This window comes from Mya arenaria, chromosome 3 (genome assembly GCF_026914265.1).
Source record: "Mya arenaria isolate MELC-2E11 chromosome 3, ASM2691426v1".
Classification (NCBI taxonomy): domain Eukaryota; kingdom Metazoa; phylum Mollusca; class Bivalvia; order Myida; family Myidae; genus Mya; species Mya arenaria.
Genome location: NC_069124.1, coordinates 41020817 through 41041121, shown reverse-complemented (window position 1 = coordinate 41041121; position 20305 = coordinate 41020817). Strand labels below are relative to the sequence as shown.

General features: G+C 34.6%; 1 protein-coding gene across 3 annotated transcripts in view; it reads right to left on the bottom strand.

Moving 5' to 3' along the window:
* Window positions 1–16483, bottom strand: part of LOC128227183 (protocadherin beta-18-like) — a 46108-nt gene extending 29625 nt beyond the window's left edge. The window contains exon 1 of one of the 3 annotated variants that reach the window (XM_052937460.1): window positions 16413–16483. The gene's annotated coding sequence lies outside the window, so the exon portion shown is untranslated. Of the gene's footprint in view, window positions 1–6835; window positions 6996–7468; window positions 7558–16412 lie in introns of those variants that run through there. The other 2 variants (XM_052937461.1, XM_052937458.1) reach the window with 2 other exon arrangements.
* Between the last annotated feature and the right edge of the window lie 3822 nt (window positions 16484–20305).

The following is a 20305-nucleotide window of genomic DNA, read 5'->3' as shown; positions in this document are numbered from 1 at the left end:
AAAATTTCAAACTGCAAAATATGCAAAAACCGCGAAAGATACACAAGTCGTAATCAATGTGTTACATCAGTAAGTAAGACTCAATGCGTTGTACACAACGATATCAACTCTATGAAAATTTTGACAAATTTCTTTTAGTTCTCCACTAATGTATAGATCATCCCTGGTGTCTTAAGTCCCTTTAATTTCCATGATATCATTCAACAGTCACTATATTTCCATGCAACAAAAGTGTACATGTACAATTTCATTATTTAAGGCAAACACCATAGAAATAAATCCTCTGAGGGACGATTATCATTAAAATTGAAACTTTCAGAAAGAAAATGTAGCAAGGAAATGTTCATTAACAAATATATTGCTATTCTGGGAATTATAACATAAAATGAAATTTCCCACATTTTAAAGCTTCCTAAAATAGAAGTTGTGATTTTTTATTTTGTCATTGAAGTTTTTAAAGCATTTTTTTTCACGTTATAAATTTTGTACATGTCAAAACATAGTGGAAACAGTTTTGAAAGCTTTGTGAATCACAACATGGGCAAAAAAACAACATACACAATTATTTTTAATTATGTTGATTATAAAAGCAAAGACTGCTAAACGCAAATTGTGCCAAGACTGTGTGACACCAAATTGCAAGTATTTCTAGTCTGTGTGCTAATATTTATGGTAATTATCACTTTAACTGTTCTTTACACCTTTCCAATTCCCAGTCTAATGCTAGGTCTTGTACTCCAATTAATTTCTGTAAAGCACTATTAACAAGTATGTATTATTTACTTGTCAACAGGAATGGTTACAAGGAAGCCAACGCCATCTGTTGATTTTTGTACCTGTTCAGTGAATTGCTATACCCATAATGAAAATTTGCTAACAAAAAAGAGTAGCAGTCAACAATTCTAATCCTTAGGTCAATATGACAGGGCAAAGAATTTCACAGAATGTTATCAAATGTCATATAACAAATGCAACTTGTTCAGTAGAACTCTGTCAATATCAATATTGGTGTTCAAAACAAGGTGCTTTATTATTTATTTAACTTATAGCAAAATGTATTTAATTAAAATACATGTAAAACAGTATATCTTGTTACAAAACTTAAAATACACTCGGGTGTAGATATGTCGTAATGACATGTGAAAAAGAATGTGATTCACTCGTTGTTAATATATTTTTAGTAATTATGGGTACAGAAAGTTTACAACGCTGTAAACAGCATTGTTGTTAACGTAAAAAGGAGAAATATTTATGATATGCTCATATATTTTAAATAAAACATGTACGCTTGAAACAGTGGTCTCAAATTTTAATTGAAATAATACAGAGCACAAATGTGCATCTTAAAGTTCTAGAGATATACAGATTTGAAAGTTAACATCAATGAGGTTCACAACATTGTAAACTTTAACGAATTAAGTTCTGAACAATCGGCTTATTGGGTCTTTGTGTTATAAAGTCACCTTAAAATAACTAAAGACACATACATTATTTACATTCCTTGATTCTTTACATTACCAAAGTAATTTAAAATCATAATAAAAGTCATATATATGTAAACAATAATACCCTTTAAAAACATCAAATCATTAACTTACAACATGAAATGAAAAATTAGGTATTTTTTGTTATAGCATAAAATTCCAACCAGTAATAGAAGAAAAATATATTTTTCAGTCCAAGAACTTTTCATTCATTTTTGATTATAGTTTTACCAATATTCAATGACGTTTAATTCTGACATCGATAAGCAAACATTGTTGCAAGTTTAGGTGAATAATGTTTCAATTACATGATCATTATTAATTAATATGTCAATAATAAGCAATATCTAAATAAATAAAGCATGCTTAAATGCCTTTGTCAAATGTACATAAATAATGTATTTGTCTAAATTCTCGATTTGTTTTTATATCATTGACGTTATATAGTAACTTGCGAAAACATCAGGTTCAAAGTATAACAACATTGTGTTTAGCCTGAAAAATGGACCATCCCCTTCAATAAATATAAATTCATGTTTTTTCAGTACACTATGGTCAAAAAGCCCTTAGGGTGTCCAAAAACTAAATATTTTTCTAAAAAGTCCACTTTACCATATGAAATAGGCTTACGGCAAAATGGGTAAGACACATGTACACATTGTATAAAAGTTGGACATAATTAGGTAATTAATTACACATCTTGGGACATCAAAATTAAATATTTCACCAAGATGACAATCAAAGATAAGAGATAAAATTTATGATTATTGAATGATGGTCAGTTTATTTAGGAACTAGTATAGACACAATCATTACTTTTATAAATGGCCAGTAAGCTACTAGTCCGACAGCTGGCCCCAGCCAGTTCAATGGTCATTAGGGTTCATTTATCAATGCCTTATTAAAACTTGATGAAATCTTGGATATTTGAATAATGAACATGTGTCTGAAAAGACCTCTCAATCATTCATCAAAATAATGATAACACATACTGAGGTTAAAATGGAAATGTAAACACTGAATCAAGGGCCACAACTCTGGTCTTAACTTCTGGCACAAGCTTCACAATTGACTTTGTGTGTTGAACAGCATTGCAAAATCAACTTCAAAGGGTGTAGATTTCGTAACAGCTAGTGCATGACACACAAGATTTTAGTGCTGATGGATTATATAACATGTCCAAAAGTTAAACACACAAAATAAAATAAAATATACCTTTATGTCGATAAATTCTTCCCTATGTTTACTTTCATGAATATACAATGTCTATATTTTTCAATAAAAGTGTGAAGAAAGAAAAATGATCTGATTCAGTTTCACCTCAGAACAATAGCTCGGAAGAAAGTTGTACTATATCATTACCTTATTTGTCTCATAAAAAAATGGGAAACGCTTGCGAAGGTTAGGTAAAGTCAAATCCCACAACCATAATAACAATTTAAAAGCCAGTTACAAATAACTTTCCCTGTCGTTTTTACCAAATGAAGATGTGCGACAACCGGTGCATTGTGGGTTAAGTATTATCAGGTAGCATAAAGATGATATCAGATTCGGATACTTGATATAATTCATCGTAAACGAACTAGGGACTTATGGGTAATTTGACCCCAAGGTCCCCGCCCTTTCTGAGGTCGAAACCTTGTTGGAGAGCTAAGTTTGTCGAAACCCTTCACAATAATGGAAAAATAAAAACTAAGAGATCATGTTGGCCTTAAGTTAAACAGTGGTTCCCTTTTACACAATAGGAATATTATTTACTGTTTAACAAAAGCGGAAATACTTTGTTGACATTAATCTTAATAGTAACATCTCAGCACTCCAGTTGACTGCTGCCATAGTAAATTAAAGTTTGCAAACAGTGAAATTCCAATCATTGACATATTGTACTACCCTAGGTTTCTATAGCAACTAAAGTTCAATATTGAAGCCTTAAACAGAACCTGACCTTCCTTAATTAATTGTTTAGGCATACTCATGGCATTATCTTAGGAAATTATTAGGGCATGGCCGGATATATCAAGAAAAAACTTCATCATTTGAAGACATACAAGTCTCAGACAATATTTGTTTATGGGATTGGGTAGGGCGGGGGGGGGGGGGGGGGGGAGATAAGGGGTAAAAACAGTCAGCTAAGCTGGTCAAAGGCGTAAAATGTGACATCTTGAGCACTTCATATAATCATGTTAAATGTTCACGTGTATTAAGTCATTAATTTCCACTAACTGACTTTCGGAATTTGGTAATTACAGCTGTTACTTTGAAAGTGTTCAATCCTGGGAAATATATTGTTTTTAAGGTATTGTTTTTCCAGGAAAACTCATGAGTAAATCTGATAATTGAATTTAGATAGCATGGAATCTTTTTTGTGTTGGATGAAGTATCAACTGCTGTTAATCAAGTTGAGAAGTTCTTTAACACCCCAAGAAGGGAGATTTGTATTGGGGTCCAACTAGCTCTCACCAACAGCGGTCGTCATATAGACAGGGTTCAAATCCCAAACCCGGAAGCTTTCTCAAAGGTTCTCAAAATGGATGTGTAATCTTGCTGTTGATAATACCTTCGCAGTCAAGCAAACATGAAGGTAGGGACCCCAGTCTTGTGCGCACTAGGCCTCATGCTATGGTGCTCGCTTTCACCCATAACTTTAGAATCAGACATTGTATGACAATTAAGATATGAACTGGACAAAACCAAATGAACCAACTGCATGATTAAGGGTATTCTTATCCATACAGAAATATGGAATTTTGGGAATTTCCTACACAGTATGAACAGAATATCTGATCAGATTCGCAGATATTAATGCCATCAGCTTCACCTCCAGGTTAGAAAGCAATATCTTTTCTCCTGAAAAAATATATCACAAATCCAAACAAATCTCAAGATACTGACCTCTGTCCAGCACGGTGCAAATCATTTTCCAAACTTACCGATACTGGCCAGTGATATGATTTATACTGACAAGTAAAATATGAGACAGACCGAAGGAGATAAACAGAGTCATCCTCCTTTCTCTCTGTTATTCCCTGGGCACCAGCTGTGGAGCTTTAAGATATATCTCTGGCCCATGACAGTTTACTTCAAAATAGTTTATGTTAGCAGCATTCCTGTCCCTGGACTTGACCAGGTCAGCTTGACCGCTACATGATTGATAGCTACATGGGGTGGGGATTTTTCTCTTGAACAATAAAAAGAAAAAGAAGAGACTGTATAAGATTCTGCAGGTGCCAGAAATGACTCACTAACTCAAAGTTTTGTTCAGAAACAAAGGGATATGTCAGGTAATGATATTGATGTTCCGAAGAACATGCCAATATGTTTTGTTTGAAATGTAAAATTAGTTAAACACAAACATGTTTTATTCTAATAAAAAAACACACCATTAAACAACGAGATTGAAATGAAATTCTGCTCAAGAAACAGCTGAGTAATGCATTTCAAGATCTCTGTGGCATTTATGGACAGAACTTTTGATGCAAGACATCAGAGACATGGCTGAATAGGTTGATTTTTTTTTATCATAATTCGAATGAGGGTAAACATATGTTTAAACGCTCTAATAAGTGACTGAAATATGCAGGGATGACATGAATTGATATGTGATATATTAAACCACGAGCGCCATGTTGTCAGAAACGCGTTGAAGATTTAATAAAAAAATCCACCCCACCATCCAAATACCAGCCAATTAGCCATTTCGCAGTAAATGTATGTGGGACAATTTTAGGAGATATGTGGACAAAATTCTGTACATGTAAGGTTGAAATCTAGGCAGGTATGCAGGTGAATTTGAAGCAATTTTTTAAGCACTTTGTGCTTTCCCTTGTCAGAGGGAAAAACGGTAATTCCTGAATCTGACCAGCGACCAGTCTAAATAAAACAGCAGCAAATGAGGTTGTTGATTATCATTATAGCTGTTTTAAGCATTTTTTATAAAAAAAGTTATATATTGATTGTTAAACTATTCAGAGACATTAAAATGGTTCCTTTACAAAGCTGATTAATGAAGTTGTAAGAAATGTGTTATTTAAAATTATTAATTTTTCTTACAATCTAAAATTTATCCATAAACCCTTGTCCATTTTAAATTGTAAACATGTACACCATATAGATGTGGCCTTCAGGCCTTTTGTGGGTATTGTAATTGCAACCTTTGAGGAACTCTAAATCAAGTTTACGGCTTAAAGCTTAAATAATCTGGGTGCGTTATGATGATCAAACCTTATTTTTTTTAACCTTAATGTTTTACTATCCCAGTTGTTTTGACTATTAAAATACATGCTTCAGATTGAAACATCAGCTTCCCACTTCCTTCTTCACATTAGGTAACTAAGAGTAAGATGTGGTTATTACGCAACAGTTGCTACTATAATAGGAGTAGTGTCCGATTCAAAGGGCTGCAACAACAACCACAGCACTTGTTACACCAACCATAGCAATAACAATAACAACAACAACAACATCACCACTGCCTTTACCATGACAAGTAGCAACAACAGTAGCACTTGTAGCACAGCCCAATATTATAACAACAAAAACACCATCATTGTCTTCACCATGACAATGAACAACAACAGCAGCACCTACTACACCACCCCAAGCAATAACAACACAAACATCAACAACACTGCATTTACCATGACATGAAACAACAACAGCAGCATCTACCTCACCACCCAAAACAACTAAAACAACAACAACAACAACAACAACACTGCCTTTACCATTACAAATAACAATATTTACAATAAAAGCATCTGTAACCACCAAGCAGCAGCAACAACAGACTAATAAAATACTTTCTTGATAAAATTTTCTTGATATAATGTTAATTTCATTACATAGAGTTCTGTTAGAAATGAAGCACATTTTAGATTTGAACGCACATTTTATTGTTTCTATATATATGTTTGCGACAAAAAATAAAATTGCTTCAATAAAAAATTTAGCACATAACAGACTGTCCATCCATTTATTATTAGACCATTAGCAACATATTGTGACCAGTGGATTTTATTCAAATTAAGCCATGCCACAGCTGTCCTTAATGTTTATAAATGACCATAAATTTCAATGTATACGGCCATAAATCATCTATCAAAAACTCATGGCCGTAGTCACAAAAAAATACCTCACAAACAAAGCATTCAACAGAAATCACTTTAGGACTTCCAAGCAGAAAATATAAACTAATACACAAGTTTATCAGTTTACATTTATATTGAATTGAAACCACTTGATCCGACTGAGACAAATTTCATTAAATATATTTTTTTATTTCATTCTAATTATCCAAACAACTAAAAGAAAAATATTGCAAAAATAAATCAACAAAATGATTTAACACTTACCCTAACGTTAAATTAAAATCACAATTTTTTGTTTAGCAAAATTTACAACTTTTTCACAAATATGCATGAAAATCCAAGACTTCCAGAACACAAGTGCATCCCATTACTACTGTTTTAATAAAAAAATCATTATCTTCAGTTTCCAACTGTGAAGAACATGTAAAAATTCACGATTCATGATACCGTTCATTAATTACCGCCAAGCATGGTGTATTCAAGCAGGATACCAATTGACTGCCTCCTTTCAACTCTCTCAGCCAATCAGAATCTAGCATGGCCAATTAATGAGATTTGATTGGCAGAAATCTTCTACAGGTGTGCAGTGAAGATAAGAGACAACAGGTAATGTTCTTTTCTGCCCATGCAAAAGTAGTAACACCATTTTTATTTCTTTTATTTTTGGGGAATTTATGAACATTGTTATCCACTGAAATCATCAAAAATAAGTTTGCGATAACTTGATTGATAACAAAAATACCCAATACATAATGGGTTCTGTAATATTTTGAAAATTTATTTCACATGATAAAATAATGCTTGGACAACTTCCATTTTCCTGTTGTATTTATTGCTTAACATATGCATTACCAGGTATTATTATTGTCTGCAACTCATAAAACTAAAAGCACTTACATTATATCACAAATCAAATTATCGCGAAGCTTAAACGAAATTTATAAAATGCAATGACAGAAGCATTAAATCGTTGTGGCTTAAACTTTTAAGAAAGGAGAATAAATCTATCCATCTTTTCGATTTAACAATTAAAGAGAATCACTTGCGCAGATCATGTGATGTAAAACAATATCAAATTGCCCGGTAGCAGGGGAATAATGTGCATCAATGTTAGATCAAGTTCCGCTTAAAATGGGTCCCGTATTTCCAAAGGGAGTATCAAATCGCCCAAAACTGCATTGTCACATTCGCCATTTATAGGCGAAACAAGATATTTAAATAACTGCAAGCAGTCTTTTGCAATTGATATCCTACCAAGAAAATATGTGCAAAACAGAAGCGAAACATTTTTGTCTGATTACATTCTGACTGTTTTATGTCATTTATTCAATACCATTTAATTAGTTTTATGTGGGAAGAATCCTCACTGTGGCGGTTCCCAACCAATGTCCACAAATGGCCATTAAAACTTGATAATGTTTTGTCATTCCAAATTAAAGACAGCAGATCATCTCATAGCGTTTTTCAGCAGTCCAGTGGTGTCAACCTATTTTACTGATTATACTGGTCAGGTGGTTATTTTATCTAAAAGCATGAATCAAGTTAGCTCATTGCTATCTTATAATGCATAAATTATCAATATTATATCAAACAAGAGCCCAAGAATGGAAGCCAAAACTTATTCACTTTTCTCAGTTTCACAAGGGCCATAACTCAGAACAATAATATTTGTGGGGTTAATTATAGTACTGCCTGAACGAACCAAGCACCATTATAATAAAGAAGGTTTTAGTACCTAATGGCACTAACTCCATGAATTATAGTTTTATTCAGAATGATGAGAATTGTCAACCCCACTGACTATGGCACAAGCAGTATAAAAATGCCATAACATTAATTGAATACTAGGTAGAAATGAGCTATTATAGCTCTCCAGATGTGAGGCTGAAGACCCCCATTTTGGTACATGGTATTCAGCGTTTTTTAAATGCAGAGGTTGGGTGAGGGTTCAGATGACTCCCTAGTAGACTGATGCAATCTCAGAGATATTGAACTGTTCTTTACTCAAGTTTCATTCCAGATCCATTTCTTGACAAGGATCCATCAGCAATGATTTTTTTACCTTAGCAATGTTGAACATGATATTCCTGGGAGATAACTCTGACATTGCCTTGTAAATGTTTTTTAGGTGCAGCACGTGTTTAGTTGCTGCAATTAACAATAAACAATTAAACAACACAGTTACAAAACCTAAATGCACGAAACGCATGATTTCCTCGAACAGAAGTTCTTAATTCATTGACCTCAGTGACTTCACAATCGGTGCCAAAACTGTCAGGATGTTTTTTAACTGAGAAAATCTGTATAAAGAGCTTGTAATTTAGCCGTAAAACAAACATTTTCAAGGTGCTCCCTTATCTACAAACACAATCTCTTCTCACAGACTGTCTTTAACAATATCTACTTTTTACAAACCCTAGAAAATGGCAGATTTTAAATCCCAGATAGATGGGAGTAGAGTAACAGCATCTAAGAGAAATTGCTGATAGAGAAAGGATATGTTTATTTTTCCAACCCAGCATTTCGAAAAACGTGTTTTCTTAAGTCTTGTTGTGTCTTTATTAATGGCAGTGGGGTGTGCTTTCGGGGCTTAGTAATTTCTCAAATTATGTGAAAATTTCTCAAGAAACAAATGGGACAAAACAAATCAATATAATTCCACCACAGTTCTTGAGTAATACTCCATTAAAAACATGACAGAACGTTATTTGCTATAATTAAAAACTTGCACCATAAATCGAAACAAAGTGAACAATGTGCCCAAGAAGGCTATTATTAATAGTGTATTATTATCATAAGAACACAGTTTTGTCCTGGGACTGTGATCTAAGACATAAAAAATAAGGCTATGGGAAGATTTCAACCTAAAGAAAGGCAATATTTCATCTTTCATCATCCATTTACGGGAAATTTGATCCTGATATTCATTACCACAGAATATAAACCTCTCATGTAACTGTTTATTTCGCCTCAATTCAATAAAATGTATTAAATAACTATCAAAGTATTAATAGCCATCTAAACGATATCCAATCCTTCAATGATGCCTATTAAAATCTGTAGATCATTAATTACCTATAATGTCAATTGAAGCGAACCTGCAGCTGACGCGAATATTCTGCATTATCGTATCATACTATATTTTCAGTCTGTCACCTCTTTGTCTTTTACAACGACAGCAAACTTGCGTAGACATTCTTGTTAAAACATGTTGCTGCCCTCGATATCATATGGTAGTGTCTTCATTACAAAATTATCATTAAAATGAGATTTTATGGCAATGTAGTTACATTAACATGATATTCTCTGAGACGATCTATGGATCAAGGGTGTTTCCCACTGCGTTAAATATTCTGTAACATCATAAATGCTTGAATTAACATTGATAAAAGTTTGCAATACTACTGGGAAATTACTAGGTAATGTAGAATTGTTAACAGGTATGGAAACATTGTATTTAGATGCAGAAATAATGAAGTTCCTGATGGAAATAATCCCTGATGGACTTGATCATGACCTATGCACAACATGCAACTGGATCCGATGCAAATCATTCATCAGTTTCTTTTACTTGAATAAAAGGCATTAAACTTGAGGTATTTTAACCTGGAATCGATGGAACTTGCTACATATGAAGTAAAATATCATTGTCAATATACATATACATTTCTTCTAAGCCGCAATTGTTAATAATTTTCTTAGACAGTTTACAAGGGAATGGTGATACTGATGTACTAGATTCTTGTGTCATCTAACAAGATGGGTGTGTTTTTTTTGGGGTGATCAGGGATCATCGCAGCTTGGCTTGTCCATCTAGTTTCCATTTCATTAGGCCTAAAAATGAAATTACCTGTGTTTAAAGGGCAACCCTACCCCACCTGGCAAAACCCCTCGACCCTGAATTTTTTAGATCATTTGCGTTGATAACAATTAAACACATTAAGTATTTATTATGAAAACCACTATATACTGAAATGTCATGGTAAGAAATTCATGTCTTGCTTTGATGTTTTGATATGACTTAAAAAAATATAATCCCCCCACCCCCAAAATTTGTCTAACCCTCACAGTTTTAGGCCGTTGCTCTATTCTCAGATGAATTTTTTTTTAACGGGCCATTATTCTTTGCAACAAGGGTGATCTAACTTTCCTCACAGATGCAAAGCAGACCTGAAACTGTTGAAGAAAACATATGATATATTATCAGTTCCCGAATCTCAACAGAACATCTTATCGGAGACCAATTTTCCCTGTCTTTGGAATTATGTAAACATGGCTGCCGGGATGTAAGTAGGCGCTGCAGTTATTAATGGGTGGCTATCAATTGACATGGGTTGCGTTATCAGGGCTCAAATACATCCGTCATCTAAAGCCATTAGTCAGGGTTGGCGGCATACACAAGAAAATGCAGTAAATTGCAAAGAAAAACATTCAGCATCATCAGTAATTGCTCAAAGGATGACAACCGCTCGTTAAAACTGTAACATGAATCAGTACAAAGAAGAATGCTTCATTTCTGACTGAAATTTGGCATTGAGGTTAAAGACTGCTATGTCTAAACAAAACAAATCTGAAATGTGGAAACCATGAGCAAGAATCGAGTCCATGACCCCAAGCATCACTGGCAGACCTCTCTGTGTCACAGTAAAGGATGACTTAATACAGAGGAAAAACGGCAGTGGTAGATCTGTGGCCTAATGGTTAAACTCATGATTGACAATCCTGGGGACGCAGGTTCAATCCAACTCCTTACCACTGAAATAATAATACTATAACCATCACGTTACAGGTGAGTCAACATTTGTGGGATTGCTGTACACTATATTGCCAGTCATTAAAGAACCAGAGTATCCCTAACCAGGGTTACACCCTGTTTGTGCACCATATCTCACAACCCTAATATTAGCCTTTCCATGGGCTGACACCCATTGATAGTCTGGTGGTGTCATAGAACAAAACAAAAAATCATACAGTATAAGCAATGGAATAACTGACATAAAGATGTTTTCCCTAGCCCCTATAAAACCAAGATGACATTTGCCTTTGATAATGAAGAAGGTTTTGATGGACTTCCCCTTTGATTGTACAAGTATGTCCTATCTCCTTCAATAGTCTTAGAAAAACCACAAAGCTTGCTCTTGTTTTTACATTTTACCGAATGTCAATGAAAAGAACATACATCACTGAATAATTATACCAGTCAATGACAGATATACAAACAGTTGGCGCCACATCAAACTGTTCAAATCATTTTTCCCCAAGTCAGGAATTCCTAATAAAATACCCTTATGCCAATAGTTAATACTTCCTCATATGAAAGATGCTTAAGTATTTCTCGCTCAAATGACAAAGCAATAATGATAGGATTATATATATTCCCCGTACATAAACCAACGAGAGGACGCAGATAAATCAAAGAGTTAGACCCGATATATATTCCCCATGATTCCTTGTCAGGGAAACAAGATGTATTGGAACTTGTCAGAATGGAAAATATAAGAATATGATCATCAGGTACCCTATCCTAAATTCCAATTATATTTTAGCACTACTTATCATTTCAGAATCTTCCAAAATCATACAAAAAAATATGTACTAATTCTGTTTCAGGGCTTGAATACTTTGAAAATTTGATCCAAGTCCCCTGTTTCAGTTGAGGAAAATCAAATTATTTTCCAGTCATTCTTCTCATATCTGACAGTTAAATCCTTTTGGTCTAGTGCCATTATGAATTTACCATTGCATGGTTTACAAGTAAACCTAGAATTAATCCTAGCAAAAAAGATATTGTTGAGATTCATCTTTAATTGTCTTAGTGACAGAACTCTCCAACCCCCATGTGCAGAGTCCATGTTTTGCCCAAATTCTGCATAAATGCCAAATTGAGAATTTGCAGTACTGCATACCACTTTCTCGAGTCAAGCTGGGCTGTATTCAATATGATTCTTAAACCCCTGTCACACTAGGGCCATGTTCCCGAGGTGTCCAAAAAAAATCCAGAACACGTACCAATCTGAGCGCAGTGGAATCACAAGCAGCAATGCAGTGGCATCACCAGAGAACGTGGTGGGATCGCATTAAAAGCCCAGCTATGGGGACATTTGATAAAGCCTTGCTATCACAATGGCAACACGGCTAGGTGCGATAGGGGTTTTATCGTTGTCCTAGAATAGACACGCCTCAAAGATTCCGTTAATTCCATTGGTCAGTTATTATTACAGGCTTATGGAAACATTTGGATTTTGATCTTTGTGGTTATTGAATACAGCCTCCAGTCTGAGCACTCCGTAAAAAGCCCATGAATACTGCATACCAAATAGGGGTACCTGCAGTGCAAGTTGTAAAACTAAATGACACATGATGTAATTAGAACAAGTTGAACATACTTTTTAAGACAATTCTTAAAGTTTACCATTTACTTAGAGTTTATTGAGTTTACCATCAATTACATCAATGTCAAAGTTATTCAAGTCAACAAACTTCTATGCCAAGACAATCCATGTAAGAATATATCATTTAACATTCACGGAAAATAACCTATATGAAGGTACTTGGGTTGGGAAGAAAAAATGGCCGAGGGCAACAACCTGCGAATTGTTAATTTGTACATGTTAATATTCTCATAAAAAACAAATCACCTTTTATTAAAAGGGCAGTCAGAGTTATTGGCCTTGCTTTATATGTGCATTATTATCTCTGGCAATATGTGAACCAAGTTTTATTTGAATATCTTGAACACTTTTTGAGTTATGGCCAAGGTTCAAGTTTTTATACAACGACGACGAAGATGAGGCAGACAGCGAAGCCCCTGTCAATGACACCAAGGTAATGACAATACCTTGACTTCTTTTCTTTATAAAACAGACAAGATAAAAAACTAAATATCTGTGAAATTTGCATGGATATGACATCATTTTGGCCAAACATTCTGTCAAGAAATAATTGCAATGGCAAGGATCAGTCAAATATTCTGTCTGCTGTTCCTTAACAACTTGTCACCTAGGCTATGGAATGCCAAGGTTCAGTAGCATGTTTATGTGTCCTGTCAGCCAATGGCACCATCGCTAATGACTGCTTGCCAGCCCTGTCAACTTGACATTCAAAACATCCTCAATCTTTGCATGATCAACTCCAGGGACATTTCCAGCAATTTGCAAGGCTTTCAGGTTTTAAGAAATATTGCAGCATTGTGGCTTTTACAACTGTTTGGAACAAAAATAGCTGCGGCAATATGAACATGCAGATTTTGTGTGTCTATTTTAGGGATGCAAACGAATATTCGATCAAATGTTTGGTATTCGAATGTCAAAATCGGTATTCGAATATTCGAAAAATAAGTAATAATACTAATTCTCATTATAAAGAGAATAAAAAAAACCTTTTGCCTACAACTCTGATATGAATGCCCTGTGCTACAATAATGTTGTTACATATATGTGCTTTAAACTGTTTTCCATGTTTCGATACAATGTTCGTGCTTTGAAATGTAAATGTATAGTATATAGTTTTAGGATATATTTCCTCTATTGTTGAACAATAGATGAGTCAAATGCATTATGTTTTTCGTTTTGTTATTAAACTAGATGAGTTTGTTTGGGTTTTCCATATTTATATTTAGTCAATTTAGAGGTCAATCTCAGAATGAGGCTGCTCTTCCTTAGGAAAGACCCTCCATTGGCGCAAAACGGAATTGAAATTAATCGATTTTGTTTTTTGTCTGTTTATAATGTATTGCTTTTTTCCTCCTGAAATTTGGGAATTTCAAAGGCTCATTTGGGGAAAATCAGGGTCCGACCGCGCGAGGGTCTTTCCTAAGGAAGAGCAAACAAAGTAGGTTAAAATTGCCCCGGCTATTACTTAAGCAAATAATAATAGAAGTTTACTACATCTTCCAAAATATGTATTTCGGTAATCGAATATTCGTATATTCGATCAAAAGAATGACCAAATATTCGAATATCAATTTGCCATTTGTTTGCATCCCTAGTCTATTTACATAAACATTAGTGGGATTGAGTCCATCCCACAAGCAAAAGGTTCTGGGTTCAATCCGAATTTTCATTCTTGTGACCTCTCATATCCAGGAATCTACTTGGATGTTAGCATTTATTAGTTTATACTAATTTCCTTAAACTCAACTGTGACAAAATCTGAGCTTATAGAATCAATTACTCAAGTCATTTTCTTGGGTGGAAACCAAAACTGATGTTCATTTTGAGCCACCTAAGAAAGTTTTCCTTATGGATATCAAACCCACAACCTCTTGGGCGACAGGCATACACCTTAACCACCAGACAACTCCCACCCTGTGATCATCGTTCATTTTACACAACCAAGCTTGTGAAAACTAACATTTTTAACATATTTGGAATGCCATGTTTCGGTGGCATGTTTTACAGTGTCCTGTCAGCCAATGGCACCATCACTAATGACGGCTTGCCAGCCCTGTTCATTCTAAATTCAAAACATCCTCAATTTCTTGACAATGGATTTCAAAAAATATTGAAGTGATATTTTTTTTAAGAACATTGCAGTTAAATGGCTTTCACAGCTTCCCAATCTGTCCCAATTAATTTCAAAATTGAATAGCATGCTCGGAAAACCAATGTGTAAAAGACAGACTCGTGAGACAAACATCAACTGTGAAGCAATCCAAGAAGATAAAATAGAACAGAAAAGAACACAGTCTTGTGCAAGGTAACACAAGCATGGTGAATGGACAGATCATACAAAATATATATTTAAGTTTGAAGGTAATATGATAAATAAGGTGCCTGTGGATGAACAGAAACAATGTTTCCATGTTTTTTGCTTTGAACACAAAGCTTTCTAAACAGAAAATTTTTTGTTTTTGTTTTGACAATCTGAAAAACATAGGAAGAGAGCAGGACCAAGTGTCGCTCCTTGCTTACATCCAAACTCCCAAATCCCCCCAGACCTGAGTGAGTCAAAGCAATCACAGAAGACATCATCACCGACAACAGGGCCATGCCAGCTGAACCAACATATCAGTAATTTGGCATTATGCTTGTCATCATGACCATCTTTCAGCCCCATTACTCCCGATTGTTTTTCAATTAGGGTCCAATTATCCCTGACATGCCATACCAACTAGGCAGGGTGCCCTCCTCAAGCAGAGATTCAGGGTGCCATATGACCCTGATGTGTGTATACTCCTTGTATTTCTTGTAACAATTTGCACCTTGTCATGTGATCTGCCAAGGTAAGGTCATGTGACGTACTGGATAATGGTGTTAATGAATAGGCAAATTGTGATCATTTACCAATTTTTCATTATGATATTTTGTTTGAAAATTTATAATTATATTAGTTAGCTGTTAATTATTTTATCTTTTAAATAGAATATGTACATTGTAAGAAGCCTGTTCGCTGGCTTGTTTCCCTGCTTTTCGATGTACATTGTATGGTGACTTTTGTTTTCAAATTGCTGAAACAGAGGATAATTGTTTGTTTCAGTGTAAGATTGCATTATATTCCAACAAGGGAGCCCAAAATGCTATATTTGCACTTACGTTTGATTAGCAAGTAAGAGCAGGCTTAAAATCTCAAATAGCCACTCATAATAATTACACTGTGAGTATTTCGTTGTAGCGATTAAGATCGCAATAGATGACTGTGTTCATCTATTGCGATCTTACATCACTACAAATAAAAAAATAAAAATATCATATGGATTAAAATGATACAAAATGACAAGTTTTCAAAAAAAGCGCAATAAATTACATTAGACAAAATGACATCGATGAAGTTGTTATTTTACTGATTTAACTCTACAAACCACCAGTTAAAGCAACATACAATAGTTTTTAACTATATTTACCAAAATAAATAATTCTTCACACCAGCTCTTCAACAGCAACAAGATCAGCCCTTTTAAACATTCCAGCAAACCTGAATATAGATAAACAATTTAAACACAATCAAACAACAGTTAAAATCAACATAACCAGAAACAATAACAAACAGATGACCAGCCAATCTGGGACTCCAAAACCAGACTATATGGGACTGGACAGATCCCATTTGGCTCCATCTCTTGTGTCAATCTTGTGGCATCACATTTTCCTTACCAATCTATATTTTATTGGCAGGTTGATGAATAACTCAAATTTATTATAGTATTTGCCAAACATGCCAACCAGTAATGGATTGGATGATAGCACAATGAAATAAAGCAACTAACCAATAGCTTACGTAGTTAGCAACCTTGCGCAAAAATACATGTAAACAAAACAGTCAATGTTCCGATACAAAATTTGTAAATCTTAATCAGTCACCAAAACTATCAAGGATATGGCATGCTGCAGAATATTCAGATCTGCTTCCTACCATCACAACCACCACCCTCATTGCTGCTATATGTATGGAATACATCACTCCCATGGTTATCATTTACCAAGGAGCTACTTGTGTTTTATTGCCTGGCGGTGGGAGTTTATTTTGACAAGGGGAGGATGCTGCATGATACTGAAGTGCAATATCATTCCATGTTTGCCACCTTCAAAACTTTTTCATCATTTTACTTAAACAATTTGCATGCCATGTTTTGGAGCTTCACAAATGTATGCTGTCATGCCATGATGATACAATGTATAAAAATATCCTGTAAGCCTTGCTCTGTCCACATGGAAGGCTTTCATCAAAATTTGACTTTTGGATGGACAAGCCCAAATTGTCTTTCAGGTGCTTGCCATTAAAACATCAACATACCCTAGCTGCTTTATAAAAATTGGTATTTTAGAAAGCCAGTGGAAAGCATTTTACCAGTGTGCAGGGCTTGTGGGCTTATGCTAATTTCAAATACATGGAAGGTTACACTTCTTCCTTTTAGCTAGTTCATTTGCTCCAGAAACCTGAACATTACACTCGTTGTGAATGTTCTGATTAGCTTTATTATCAGTTTATTGCAGGGAGGTCTTGGAATCTTAGAACTCTTGCAGTCCAACAGCATCCCAGTCATTCTTGTGAACCTGATACCACATCTTATGGCAAATTCTTCCTGCTCTTTTGTCTTTGAAGCTCATCACCAGGCCAAAGTTCTCATTGACGGACCATTACAAAGCATTTGATAACATTGAGATGCATTTTGATTAGAAAGAGTGCACTAAAACATATGGAAATTCCGTGAATTGAGGCAATTTCTCAAAGTCTTATGCCTTCTGCATTAAGGAGCTGCAGCATTAAATTTTTGGGGAAAAGATTTGGGATTAAATTCAGGGCGTAAAATTACCACGCTATCTTGTTTTTAATTGATAAGACTTGGAAAAAGAATTGGGTGGAAGATAGAATGGATTAGATGAATTGTTTTTCGAGGCACCAGGCACCAAACTTCTTTGTTTTTATCGCTGACTGTTAAATCCTCAATTCAAAACTGGCACCGACGGTGCTTTTTTTGCAGCAAACAGGTTTTATGTGGACTATCTCAAACATTAAAATTGCAATTATTCCAAGGATTTGTAATTCTTTTGTGAACACTATTGGGGGGTATAAAAACCTTTCATGTTTTTTATGTATTTGACTGTCTTATAAAAATCACCCTAAGCAAGAACACCTGATTAATTTTGTTGGTCTATTTTACTCTTTTCCAGGTTTTATTTGACTGGGTGTTATTTTACTGGGTGCTCATGGTGAATTGCAGTTTCATTGGACAATGATAACTTTACACCACTACAAAATTTACTTCTTTTCTAGTAAAACATTCCAGCACCATAGGAGGATACTTACAATGCATTTTTCTCAGTTTATGAAGGAGCAATAAACTTGGCAAGTGATAATTCCAGAGTAATTGGCCTTGCTTGCAATGTTGCAATTGCCATTACCAGTGAGAGTGTTCCAATTTGTTGGCTTCTACACAGTTTCTGGGTAATGGCCAACTATAAATGCAGCATTTCTAGTTCCAAGATCCCCAAAAGTATACCCTCAGTTCCAATGCGGAAATAGATAAAATAGTGATGTGTTATGTCATTGAGTACACCTACAAGGTATTGGAAGAGGGTGTTGTCACCCATATCTGTTTATTTGCTGCTCCACATCCCCAATTATTTCAGCACAAGAGTAGTTTGTTTATCAACTAGTTACTTATGGTAATGGCTACAGTGACCATCTGGAAAATTGAAATTAATTGTTTTGAAGACAATCATAACGACATTATATCATCTTGCCATTTTCTTAGAAAAATATAAAGGGCATTAAATTACACCAATTCGGATGTGACTCACTCAGTGTTACAGTGTTGAAATGTTGTTTTTTTTCTCTATATTTAGCATATATGACCATGAATGGCCATGGTTATACCTTCTCAGACCATTCTTTGGCTAGTCTATCCATCCTATTAGGTTTTAATAGAAATGGTTTGCGATTTTCAAAAAAAAAACACTGAACATTCTGGATCTACATGATCTAGTTTTTTTGCTTATATTTCCACCAAATTGTTTGTACTCCTACTAATTCAGATGTGGTTACTATATCAAATACATGGTGGTTATGTTCAACCAATTTTATTTTTCTTATGAGAAAAATAACATTAACATTGTTTAATAATTTAAGTATACATAAATGGAACTTCCTATTTCACATATATGTTGTTGAGGGGGTAGTGAAACATTAAAAATCAGTGTTATTTTGAGTGCAATTTGGTTAATTGACTATAGAATAAATAGGAAATTTATTTAGTGGTCTCTTACCAAAAGGCCAATAAAAGGTACTCCATCAGCTGCATATATAGAGGCAATATATGCTTGTAAATTGGGTAACATTTATTTCTTTATATATATATATATAGAGCTCTTCATTCATATTTGGTATAGACATACCATACTCAAAATCCAATTTCTTTCAGTGGGGTATCTATGATAAATGCATGATTACAAATGTTTCAATGGTTGGAACATTTGCAGCATGTTTAGTAGGGAGCATATCTGACAGATCATGGAAAATTAGTTTATTCAATTAAGATTTGATTCTAGAAATATTACATCTGGTACTAAATAGAAGTTTTCTAGGAAATATAATCAAATCCGATTATATCATTGATATCCTGTCAAAGAGCGAAAACACTGGGTTTGGAAGGCAAATAGTTGAATACTATCTGTTTCATAAAACAAATTGAAAATCTTAACAAATGCAGAAATTATTCATAATCTGTGAGAGCTGACAATAGAATCATGCAATGGCAGAAAGGCAAAATAAATCTAAACAATGACGTGGAGTTGATTTACTGAAAGGCTCCCAAATAACCAGACAAAAAACTATAACATAATAATACAAGGACAAATTGAACGATAGGAAGGCAATAAAGATGCCCCGACTCACATCACATTCTCAATAAAGTATGACAAAAACATAAGCCGATCTGCATGAAAACCCCATCCAGTGGCACTTACTGTCGCACTCGAGCTCATGTGGCGGGATATACCGCGACAATCCGCGTCCAATAACAAATAACGACTGAGACAATGTCAATAATGGCGCTGGCTCGGGCAACAAACTAGAATTATATCTGGAGAAAATGAGAGACCCAGGGAAGGGGTATTATATATATTGACAGGACTCTGGTCAAGTTATGGCAGAACGGTTTGGGACTATTGAATGGTGCAGGTTTAGTCATTAAAATCACTTACATGTTGTGGGGGTGAAGGCGAAAGGGGTCTTTCTCCTTCATTACTGAATGTCAGTGAAATTAAGAATCCTTTCCCTTTCAGAGATCCAATAGGG